Here is a 12,257-nt window from a genome sequence, read left to right on the forward strand (position 1 = left end):
GAGACAAACTTGTAAAATGCAACAACAGGGTCTGGCAAAAGCCACGAGGATGACTTGTTTCATCTGCTTTAAATACTCCGTCTGGTCATGGATTAATCGTTGGTATACTGATAGAGCCTCGACTCTCAGTGAGTAATAAAATACGCTCGACATTGTCAACACCGCACATTTTACACACAAACTCGAATTGTTGCAACCATTCGGACTCTTGCACAAGTGACAGAAAGAACACACCCTTTTTCTCTTTGCGGTAAAGCTATGTGGACATTACTACTACAAAAAGAATATATGCATTCTGTCCACTACAAAATAAATGCCTAACCAAAAGGAGACCACAATCTTTGCCTAAAACGTAATAACAAGAAATGTTACATAGGTATGACCTCCCTTGATTTTAAAACTAGATTTTACGACCAAAAGCACATTCAATATTAAAAATAACGTTTTAAATATAAAATAACGTCAAATAAAAACACCATTAGTGAAACAAAGGAAGTGGACACTCGCTGATAGTAAATATGTAGGAATTTAGAAGACCGTGCAGATTATTTCTGAATTAAAATTAAAAATTCGAAATCCTAAACGTAAAGAAAAACTCAACACCTAAAATATAACAAACAAAAGAAGAAAACGTATCTAAGCATATCTAGGCAAAACACAAAAAAGGATACTCAGCATCTAAAATAGTCTTTGTTTTGATTTGACTTGTTTTTGAAAGAGAATTAGAATGTGCTTTCTGACCTATCTTGTTATGTGAACAATGCCCGACTCTTCAATATTTTAATCTTGTTTGATACTTACAAGTCTATAGCATTCCTCAGTTAATTTTTATAACGTTAAGTTTGGTTCTCTTTACAACTTGGTTAGCATTTTTACTATAATTTCTGCGTCGTTCGCGGTTCTTGTACGAATATTAAACAATTAAAGCTATCCGCGGTAAATTCAGAACGCTTGAAATCGGCACAGTGTCTATTTACGACTGATGCAAATAATAAGTAGTCTTCATTGTCTTTTTTTGTTAAGTTCAGGCATTTTAACTTTTTATGAAACAAAGAAGTTTTCCGACTTACTAATTCTGCTAGAAATTTAACAGCTTCAGTAAAAACATAACGCTATATTTTCGGGTAACTTATTTGTTCGGTGGTTCCTAATTCTCAAAGTAGTACGCGATCTTTTATCATACTTTCTGAAATATGTAGCCAAGGTTTTATCCTTGTCTGGGGGAATTTTGTAAAAAAACATTTTTATTCTCGGTATTTTTACCTCTATTGGACATTGCATAAATGATTCTTCAAACTTATTGTTGCAGGATCATTTCTTTATTTTCTTTTTGCTGGGTCCCTCGTTTTATTGTTGCAGTAGTCTTTCTTCGTTCTTGTTTAAATAGTTTTTGGAAGTTTTCATCGTTTCTTTATTATTCCATTCGAAGATTTTGCAATTTTTCTTCAGTTTTTGTCGGTACTCAATTTGAAACTTTTGCAAGTGTTCTTCGTTCGTTAATTGCTGATCCATTTGGTCTTTAATGTATAAAAAGTGTGTTTTAATCGCACGCTGCTAACGTAATAAAAATTCTTTTGCTAAGAAAACATCAATTTCTCGAGTAAGTTTTACCGTTGGACATTATTAATCAGTAAAATATTAGCTTATAATTCGATGTTGATGCCTTTTTCTCATATGAGAGAAATAAATAGTAATGCATTTCTTCCTTGTTCAAAGTTGACACAGTTATGGGAAAATATGAGATCACTGATTTCTTTTTGGAGAGAAAATTCGCTTAGAGCTTCAGAAAATATCCAACTTACAGATTGTTTTCAAATCCGCTGATAAAGTCTGTTTTTGGAGGAAATTTTGCTATTTTTGTTCGTTTTATGTTTTTAATAATCCTTGTCGTTCGTGTTGTATGGTTTTTGTTTTTTTTAAGATTCTCGATTAAAATGTTCTTAAAGAATTCTTAGTTGTCAGTGATGTGGTGACATAAGTTAGGATTCTTTAATATTTTTGGTCGCTAATGTTGTTGGTGGAAAAGGTTCGTTCCCAGTGTTGTGGGTGACAAAGTTTCGAAATCCTTAATTTTCTTTGTCGCCAGTGTTGTGAATGACAATGGTTCGAGATCCTTAAATTTCCTCGTCGCCAGGGTCCGGAAAGAAAGACACAATTCGGTAATTAGTAGAAATTAGAAATAGAAAAGAAAATAAAAAAAAATAAGATACAAGTGTTGGGATACGAGTGCAAGAATTTTTTCCGGTCTTTATAATAATGATTACACACGGACAACAACCGGAGAGGTTTCCTTGAGTTTTAGTAACAGATTTCCAGTACTCTTAACCTCTTTCGATAACTTTGGTAAATGACTTGGCTATCCCAAAGTTCGAGTCCTCTTCGCAATCATCTAGTAGGGGTCTGGTTAGTGCTCTTCGGTCTTTCCAATTTCATTGACCCATCCCGACTGTGTGGCGCCAATCGATGTCAACATTACATTTTTTTGAATGGGCGGTGTCGTTAAATTACATTTTTACGGTTTCAGTTTTCTTGGTGCCATGTGGTGTTACTTTTCTATTTTCTTATTTTTGTTTTTCTTCTTCTTCTTTTCTTCTTCTTCTTCTTCTTCTTCTTCTTCTTCTTCTTCTTCTTCTTATTATTATTATCAAGGCCACCCGGCGTTGCTCAGGATCGTATAAGACAATGAGAAAACGAGAAATATTTTGAACATACCTGTTATTCTTAGAATAGAGGACATTTTTATGTCTATGTATCATTTAGCATCTTGAGCAAAAGAATATATGAAATAATTGTACTTTCCCTAGGACAGGTAATTTACAGCACATATATGGAAAAAATTCCTTACCTAGGGAGGGTTATGTACAACAGATATTTAAAATAATTTACATAATTTTCTGTTGTGCAAACTTTTTTGTATGTCACAGTTAATAGTTTGTTTTTACATCAGAGTGCTATAGTGAAGAATAACCTTATTTGTCATTTAAAAGTAATACTACTCGAATATATTACATGATTTTGGGGTTTAATAACTTTTATGCACGTCACAAGTAGGATTTTCTTTGTTTTTTTTTCACATAATACTACACAAGTACCTTATTTCTTGGGTATGATAATGTACAAGTACGTCATTTCTAAGATATAGATGAAACTACTCGATAATTTTACATAATTTTCTGTTGTGCTAACGTTTCCGTGTGTCACATGTGAGAGTTTGTTTGTTTTTACAAGTGCTATAGTAAAGAAGCACCCTATTTCTTATATAAATGTCATACACTCGAATATATTAGATGATTTTCGGTTTTGATTACTTTTATGTGCGTCGTAAGTAAAATTTCCTTTGTTTTTCATGTGGGTACTATACTGCACAAGTACCTTATTTCTTGGGCAATATACTGTACAAGTACCCTTTTTCTTATTAAAAAATGAAAGAACTCTATACTTTTATGAAATTTTTTCTTGTGCTAAATTTTCTGTACGTCAGGGTAAGAATTTTTTTTTATCTGAGTACTATAGTGAAGAAGCACATTATTTTTCATATGTAACTCATACTACTCGAATATTTAATGGAATTTACGGTTTTAATAACTTATGTACGTCACAGGTAAGGTATTCTTTGTTTTTCACGTGAGTACTATACTGCACAAGTACCTTATTTCTTGGGTAGGATACTGTACAAGTATCTTATTTCTAATATAAAGATGAAACTATTCGCTGATTTTTACATAAGGTTTCATATGAGTACTATACTGTACAAGTATCTTACTACTTGAATAGATTTCCTTGTACACATAAATACATTAACAAAGTAAGTGACAATTGTATGTGATTTTTGGAATATGACATCTATAGACATATACAATCATATACTTCATAATGATCAGTTAATATAATTCATAATGATCAGTTAATTAGTTTTGGAGTGGACCCAAGACACAAAAATACATAATCATATACACATAATAAAAATTCATAATTATCGGTAAATTGGTTTAGCAGTGAATCCAACACACACATATACAAACATATAAATATCCTTTACATTCATAATGATCGGTGAATTAGTTTAGAAGTGAACCCAATGCATAGAAACATATAATCATATAGACACAATTAAAATTAATAATGATCGGTTAATTAGTTTAGGAGAGAATTCAATACATAGAAATATATACTCATACATACATAATTAAAATTCATAATGATCGGTTAATTAGTTTAGGAGTGGATTCAATACATAGAAATATTTAATCATATACACATAATTAAAATTAATAATGATCGGTTAAGTAGTTTAGAAGTGAATTCAAATCATAGAAATATATAATACTAGCATGGGTGCCCGGCGTTGCCCGGGTGTTTGGAGGTGTATGCTGAGCAAAAAAAAAGGGGGTAATTTTTTAAACTTTGACCCCTATTATGACCCCTGAAAATTTATTGTTTTGGGCTCAAATCAAGTTATTAAGTTAGATCCATGTCCACGGAAGCTATATCTAAAATTTAAAGTGTGTAGACCCAAAATTGTCGGAGAAGTTTGGTAGAGTTCTCAAAGCTCAAATCGTTGAACTTTGACCCCTTAATCGCCAAATTTCTGGCTAAAAACCGATCACATAGATTTTTCCAAATCTCAGTACCCTGTATATCAAATTTAGAGTCTGTAGACTAAAAATTGACAGAGTTATTTCGTAGGGAAATGTACACAGACACACACACACACACACACACACACACACACACACACACACACGCACACACACACACACACACTTTCACTTTTATAGATATATAGATTTAAAATTTGAGTCTGACAGAATGACAAAATTATATTGCAAACCGATATATTAAACAAACGAACTTCAAAGAGACAAATGAACACATAAGTAAAAACAATTTGTATTAGAAAACATTTATTATTCCACGTCTTTTTTTTACAGACCTGACGACTGAGGTTCGCTCTTAATAAAAATTGTTTTTTATAGTCTTAATTTTGACTTCCTTTTTCATAAAAAACTAAAAAAAAAAATCAAGAAAGAAAAGAAATTTAATTTTATTTTTTCATTAATTTCTTTCTGTGCAAAGCAATTCTTTCAAACTTACTCTGTTTCCAAAATGTTTTTATTTTATTCCCCTCCCCCTTCATTCATTTTCCTCCGCATCCTGGCAAGATTACTGTACACATAGATTCGAAAAAATAGTCAAAAACAAATATATAAATAAATGTTATCAAAGGCAAGATAAGTTACTTTTCTACCTAACTGGATATCTTTTTTGTGTTTTTATTCAATGTAATATATTTATTCAGCTCGAAAAACATACAGTGTTTACCGATGTGTTGGAAAATTCAAGATGGCGTCTCACACCCTCTTTAACACCGTAAGTTTGGGAAAAGGTGTTATAAATAAAAAACTATACAAAATCCTATTAAAAACCCGCCGAATATATGTCAACCTATGTCACGGTAACATATATTGAGCGAGTTTTTAACAGTATTTTAACAGGGCACATCGTAAAAACTGACCCATTAATTTTCCTGAAGTAAAAACTATATCGTTTTTAAACTTTTAAAACTGTACATTATAAAAAGAAAACTGTTCGAGTGATTTTTTTTTTTTTTTTACATGGGTGTCACCACTTATCAAGGCCCAGAGGCCACTCAAGGATAAGGGTTAATAGGTATACATTAGTCATTGTGATTTTAGCATAGTAAACAGTGGGAATTTTGTAACTTGGATTACTTGAAAAAGAAAACTGTTCGAATGATTGAAAATGAAAACAAAATAACAATGTAAATATAAGAAAAAAACAAAAACAAACGAAGTTTCCGTTTCAGGAACCCGAGTTTAATTTTATGTCGTAATCATTCAACTCGTTAGCGGTTTTATTCAGCGATTAGGGATAACCATACGACATATCTAATTACCAAAGCGATTTAAAAAAAATTTTTTTTTTTTTATTAAAACTAAACCTGTTTAGTTTTAATGAACCAATTTTTTTAAAGCCAACACTTTAGTTATTTTGAGAGCGTGCAACTGCACCCGAAAGGTTGATTAGGAAACTCCAAATCCTTTTATGACTCGGAAAAAAAAGGGCTTTTTATCGGCTTAAATGATAAACTAATGTTAAATATTAGTATTTGCCATCGATTCTGAAATAAAATGAAATCCTGACATTGTGATCATTTTTGCAGGTGTTATGTGCCAAATATTGAAATAAGAATGTTTAAATTCAATTATTGTAATTTAAGTCTTTAATTTTAAAGTCGATTTTATTTATAAAATATCTTTTTAGAAATCAATCTCAAAAACAATCTGAACAATAAATCTCTTTTGTTATGGCTAAATTTTTGTCAAGGGTAGAAATTATAATAGACAAGTATTCATCCATGATGACATTTTACCGATTTCCTGGTTTACAGGTATTCTTGCTAAATTTCTTCGAAAGAATTGACATAAACAATACTTCAACTAAATACGTATATTTCATGCAATAATGACTTTTATTTCTTCTGACTTTTCCTAAACTAAACATAAAACATCGGTTAGGGTTAGTTTAACATTCTGTAAAAGTACCTTCCGTTTTTTTTTGTTTGTTTTTTTTTTGTACTTCTGCAGAGAAGGTAAAAAACCGATAAAAACTGGATATATTTTTCGTGTTTTTATTCAATTTAACATGTTTATTCAGCTCGAAAAGAATACAGTGTTTACCGATGTGTTGGAAAATTCAAGATGGCGTCTCACACATTCTTTAACACCGTAAGTTTGGGAAAAGGTGTTATAAATAAAAAACTATACAAAATACTATTAAAAACCCGCCGAATATATGTCAACCTATGTCACGGTAACATATATTGAGCGAGTTTTTAACAGTATTTTAACCGGTTTTTTTATTTATTACACCTTTTTCCAAACTTACCGTGTTAAAGAGAGATTCGGCCGCCATCTTGAATTTTCCAATACATCGGTAAACACTGTATGCTTTTCGAGCTGAATAAACATGTTAAATTGAATAAAAACACGAAAAATTTGCTTTTGATAACATTTATTTGTTATATATTTGTTTTTTTTGCAACTTATTCGAATCTATGTGTACAGTAATACAAACCCGAAATGAATTTAAGACCACGAGTGAAATGAGAAAAAGAAGTCAGCGGGTTTGGTTGCCATAACAACGTGACGGTAGTGAACGTGTGTGTGTGCGTGTGTGCGCGTATTTCGTGTAGTTTAGTTTCGTATAATAGTTTCGTATTTTTTTAATTTGTAAATAACAAGTTATTAAAAAATTAAACCCTTCCAAGATGGACAATAAATAAAGCCATAATATTTTATGGTAAAGGTAAGAGCGTAGAAACGATTGTTTTTTAGGAGATGTGATTATTGGATTAACCAATCAGAAATCGTCTGTGGCACACACACATCTCTGTTTTTATAGATATATAGATAGAAGATAGATATAGATATAGATATAGATAGATAGAAGATAGAAGATAGATTAAATGTTAAATAGATTTTGTAAATAGTACAGTTGAAATGATTAGAATATTTCCAATATGTAATAAGGTCGAGGTAATTAGTTAAAGAGATTTAATATAATGTGATATGCAAATGAGCATAAGTCATTCGATATGGGGGTGGTTTGTAGAATAGTATATAAAGAAATTAGGCAAAGATTCTTATGTCTCCTATAACAGAAACATCCTAAAATGGGTTCTAATGTTTCTCTACCAGGAGAGATCTACCCTCTTACCTCGTTTATATTTCGTTGATGGTGGAGAGCTGTACACACAGACAGAAACACACGAACCCTATTACTTTATAAAAATATAGATACACACATAATTACAATTAATAATGATTGGTTAGTTAGTTTAGGAGCGAATTAAATACATAGAAATATATATTCATACACACATAATTACAATTAATAACGATCGGTTAATTAGTTTAGGAGTGAATTCAACACATAGAAATATATAATCATACAGACATAATTAAAGTTAATAATGATCGGTTAAATAGTTTAGGAGTGAATCCAACACATACAAATATATAAACATATATACATAATAAAAATTAATAATGATCGGTTAATTAGTTTAGGAATGAATTCTATACAAAATTTCATTACTGGATCTATTTACGTGATTATTAGAATGTAACAAATAAGCCGATATATGATATATCCTATATATTTGGAATGTGACATATTCGTTATATACAGCAAAAACATTTTTCTGTATTTTTTTTTTTATATAATAGTGTCCCTGTATAATTATTACGTAACATTTAAAAGTCAAGAATATCAGAATGTAAAAAAAAAAAAAAAAAAAAGAAAGAAATGGTGGAGCTCGAACCCGCAACACTGGCGTTAATAATCGGTGACGCTACGCACCGCCCCAAACAGATAACTGCTGTGATACACTTGTAAATTTACTAAATAAATAAATCTCTGTTACAGATCGTGCGCATGCGCAGAACAATGCCATGGGCGCTATGATCGTCAAGTTGTCATTTCTTTCAAGTTTGAACCCCTTTTTTGAATCCGTTAACAATTGTTTTAATCAATTAAATACCCCTGATGAAATTCTGCATCCTATATGCAATCTTTTGAGCTACTGCACGCCGTCAAGCTACCATCTGTCTAAGAGGAAATACAATTTAAAATCGGAGACAGACACACACACACAGACATAGTAAGATTTATATTATTATTATTATTATTATTATTATTATTATTATTATTATTATTATTATTATAAATCTGAGTTAATCAACATTTGTTTCCTTAAGTTTTTTTCTGTATATTTTGATAATGTAAAATACATCCCGAATCATACCTGAGTTCTGGGATTGACTTATGTTGTAAAAATAATTCTATCCCAATGAATAGTAATTCAATAATTTACCCATCTCCTTTTTAACTATGTATTTTTATCGCACCCTTTCCACTGTATCTTGACTCATGCACTTTCTTCTATTTTTTAATGTCTCTGTGAGTATTTAGAGAAAGATTGAATCTCTTTTCTCAGTATAGACACTTCAGTTACATACGCGTGGCTGTAAACACCGCAAGCACGTATGTAAATTAGATAGAAAAATAAGAAAGCTTGATCACTTTACTTCATACGAGAATGATAAAAGCGAATAATAATAATAATAATAATAATAATAATAATAACCAGAACTACCTGGCATTTCCCGAAGCAAAAGTGTAACCTAACTTCTATTCTCTATCTTTCTCCCTTACCCCGTGTTTTAATTTTTATTTGTTAGTCATGTTCATCCCAAACAAGGCATATTGCCACTTGGATATAAGGGGTTACTATTTGGGACCATGTTTAGAGGAGATGAGCGAGATGTTAGTTTACATTACATTTAAACCCACATGTCAGATAAGTAAGTAAGCAATATATATATATATATATATATATATATATATATATATATATATATATATATATATATATATATATATAAAAGCGAAAATGTATGCATGTATGTATGTATGTTTGTGTGTCTGCTAAAAACTTTTGACCGACGGAACAAAAATTCACAAACTTGGTATCATATTAAAGCCCCACCCTCCGGACGACAAATATCGAAAAATTAGCCCAAAAGGACCATCAGAAGTGCGTCAACTAATCGATTTTCTGCAGGGGGGCCAAAAAAAGTGACATTTTAATGTTAAACATTACATATTTTTAAATCGATTTATAACTGCCCCAAAAAATACGGGCGCCAACTCTTCTACATAAAGTATACACGGGGCCGTTTATTTTGGGTCAACTTGTATTTTAAACCCGTCATGTCACGTGATCTTGACGTCAGCAAGCTCTAATGGCAGTCTGAATTTACAAAAACATGTTATCGGTAAAAAAATTAACCCTTACACAAGCTAAACTATGAACTTCTACGCTATGGCAACGTTACCAAAGTTATTAGCACATTCAAAATAGTTAGATACGATAGTTAAACGAAAAATAACAAGCCAAAAATGTGAAGTAAAAAAAAAATACGCTTATAAAATATATTAACGATCGAAGTTTTTACAAAAAAAACCCAGCCAGACGCCATTTTCCAGTCTTTAGAGTAAGGAAGACGAAGTGTGTGTGTGTGTGTGTGTGAGAGAGAGAGAGAGAGAGAGAGAGAGAGAGACACACACACACATACACAAACGCAAACAGAGAGAGACAGACAGAGACAGAGACAGAGACAGAGATAGAGACAGAGAGACAGATAGAGAGAGATGTCTAGACAGGAAGCGAAATACGTAATTTAATAAAAATAAAATACTGCTACGTCATCTCGTAACGCTCCCGCGATGACCTCATTTAGTGGCTATCTGTAAATCGCTTTATTTCACTCGCTTTATAACCCTTATTTTAACACTGTAATCAATTCCTCTTACTGTTAGCCTAGACAGTTGGAGTTAGTTTCACTTCCGAGTTCAATCCAGCCTCACAACCAAAACTATTTTTTTTTTCTTTTACATCTTTAGACACGCGGGCAACATTTATTTATTTTTTTTATTTCGCTTATTCTTTAGTTTACTCCCCCCTATACACACAGCGTTTTTTTTTCGCTGTTTTTTTTTTTTTTTTGGTTTTGGTTTTTCCGATTTTTTTAACATCGTTTCAGGGTTATTACTTATCCCCCCATACACACACCTACAAACACCCGGGCAACGCCGGGTACCTCCCGCTAGTATATATATAAAATATAAAGCTGAACGTCTGTGTGTGTGTGTCTGGTCACGATTAGGCTCCTACATGGTTGACTATTATAGAAAACTGATCACATATAATGATAGAAGATGTATCGAGACACAGGAATGGGCATGTTTGATCTGGCATAATAATGATTCATTAAAATTGTGGGTCTGCGTACGCGCCTGGTCCACAAAGTATGGAAATAAAAATTAAAAAAAAACCTTTACAAATGGGGTGTTCGTTCGCGCCTGACCTCCATAGAATGGAAATATGTCACTAAGTTTAACAAGGTTTCTTTAATATAGATCCACAGAATATTGTGATAAGTGTTTCAGTGTGAACAGGTATGGTATAATAAATTATGGGATTTATCTATTTTATTTTTACTTTCATCATATTTTGCTTTGGTTTTGATACCCCCAAATTCGAAGTTATCTCTTTACAACCCTTCCTTTTCATAACCTATCATACTTTCATAAGTCCATTTTCTGTTGGCTGTTTTTGAACCCAGTCAACGACGGGTTCTTTTGCTAGTATATATATATATATATATATATATATGTATATATATATATATATATATATATATATGTGTGTGTGTGTGTGTGTGTGTGTGTGTGTGTGTGAGTGTTTTCATTTAAGACAAAAATAATCCAAGACGGAATCGGAATAGGTGAGGTTGTCAGTCTGAGTCGCTTTCAGAGCAATTTGAATATTTTAAGTCCTATTTTAAAATTACCCCATAAAAATAATTAATAAAATAATTAAATTACTATTTCTTGCACATTCGTATTAGAAAATGTTCCGCAACTTTTTTGAGAGGGCGTGTGATCGGAACTAGTTTCATAATGTTCCTAGGAGAATTCTAAACATGTACAATTTTTTAAATATTTTTTGAACTATTTTAGAAACGAACTGATATGCACAATCACATCAATCAATCAATCAATCAATCAATCAATCAATTAACCAAGAGAGAGAGAGAGAGAGAGAGAGAGGGAGGGGGGAGGAGACAAGTAAAAAGTGAGAGTGAAGAAAAGACAGGCATAAAGGCATTAAATACTAACATAGCGAAATATAAGATATATTACATTTTATTACATAAAAATCTTTGTTGTCATTTTTTAAAAGTAATTCAAGGGCAGATTTGAAACAACATAGGTAATGTTGTCAGTCGGAGTTCCTCACAAACGATCAATCTGAAGTCATGTTTTAAAATAAAACGCATTATTTATAATAAAGAAGTGCACTATCACAATTAAACCTATCATGTTCCTAGGAAAAGTCTACACTTTTATAATTTAGGAACACTCGATAGTCTACTATTTTATAAACGATTATAATTAATTCCCAAACGGAAGTGTTTAACATTCCTTTTATATGTTCTTCTTACTAAACGTTTTGTTTGGAATATTTTGATTTTGATTATAATCACTTACATTTGATGATTGGAAATGCATTTCAATTTAAATTATAAGACTATAGACTCTTCTTTACATAAAATTGAATAAAACTAAATAAATACCACATTACATCTCCAAACGTCTCGCAGCCG

The sequence above is a fragment of the Euprymna scolopes genome, chromosome 8 (genome assembly GCF_053919585.1).
Source record: "Euprymna scolopes isolate OS-2025 chromosome 8, ASM5391958v1, whole genome shotgun sequence".
Lineage (NCBI taxonomy): Eukaryota > Metazoa > Mollusca > Cephalopoda > Sepiida > Sepiolidae > Euprymna > Euprymna scolopes.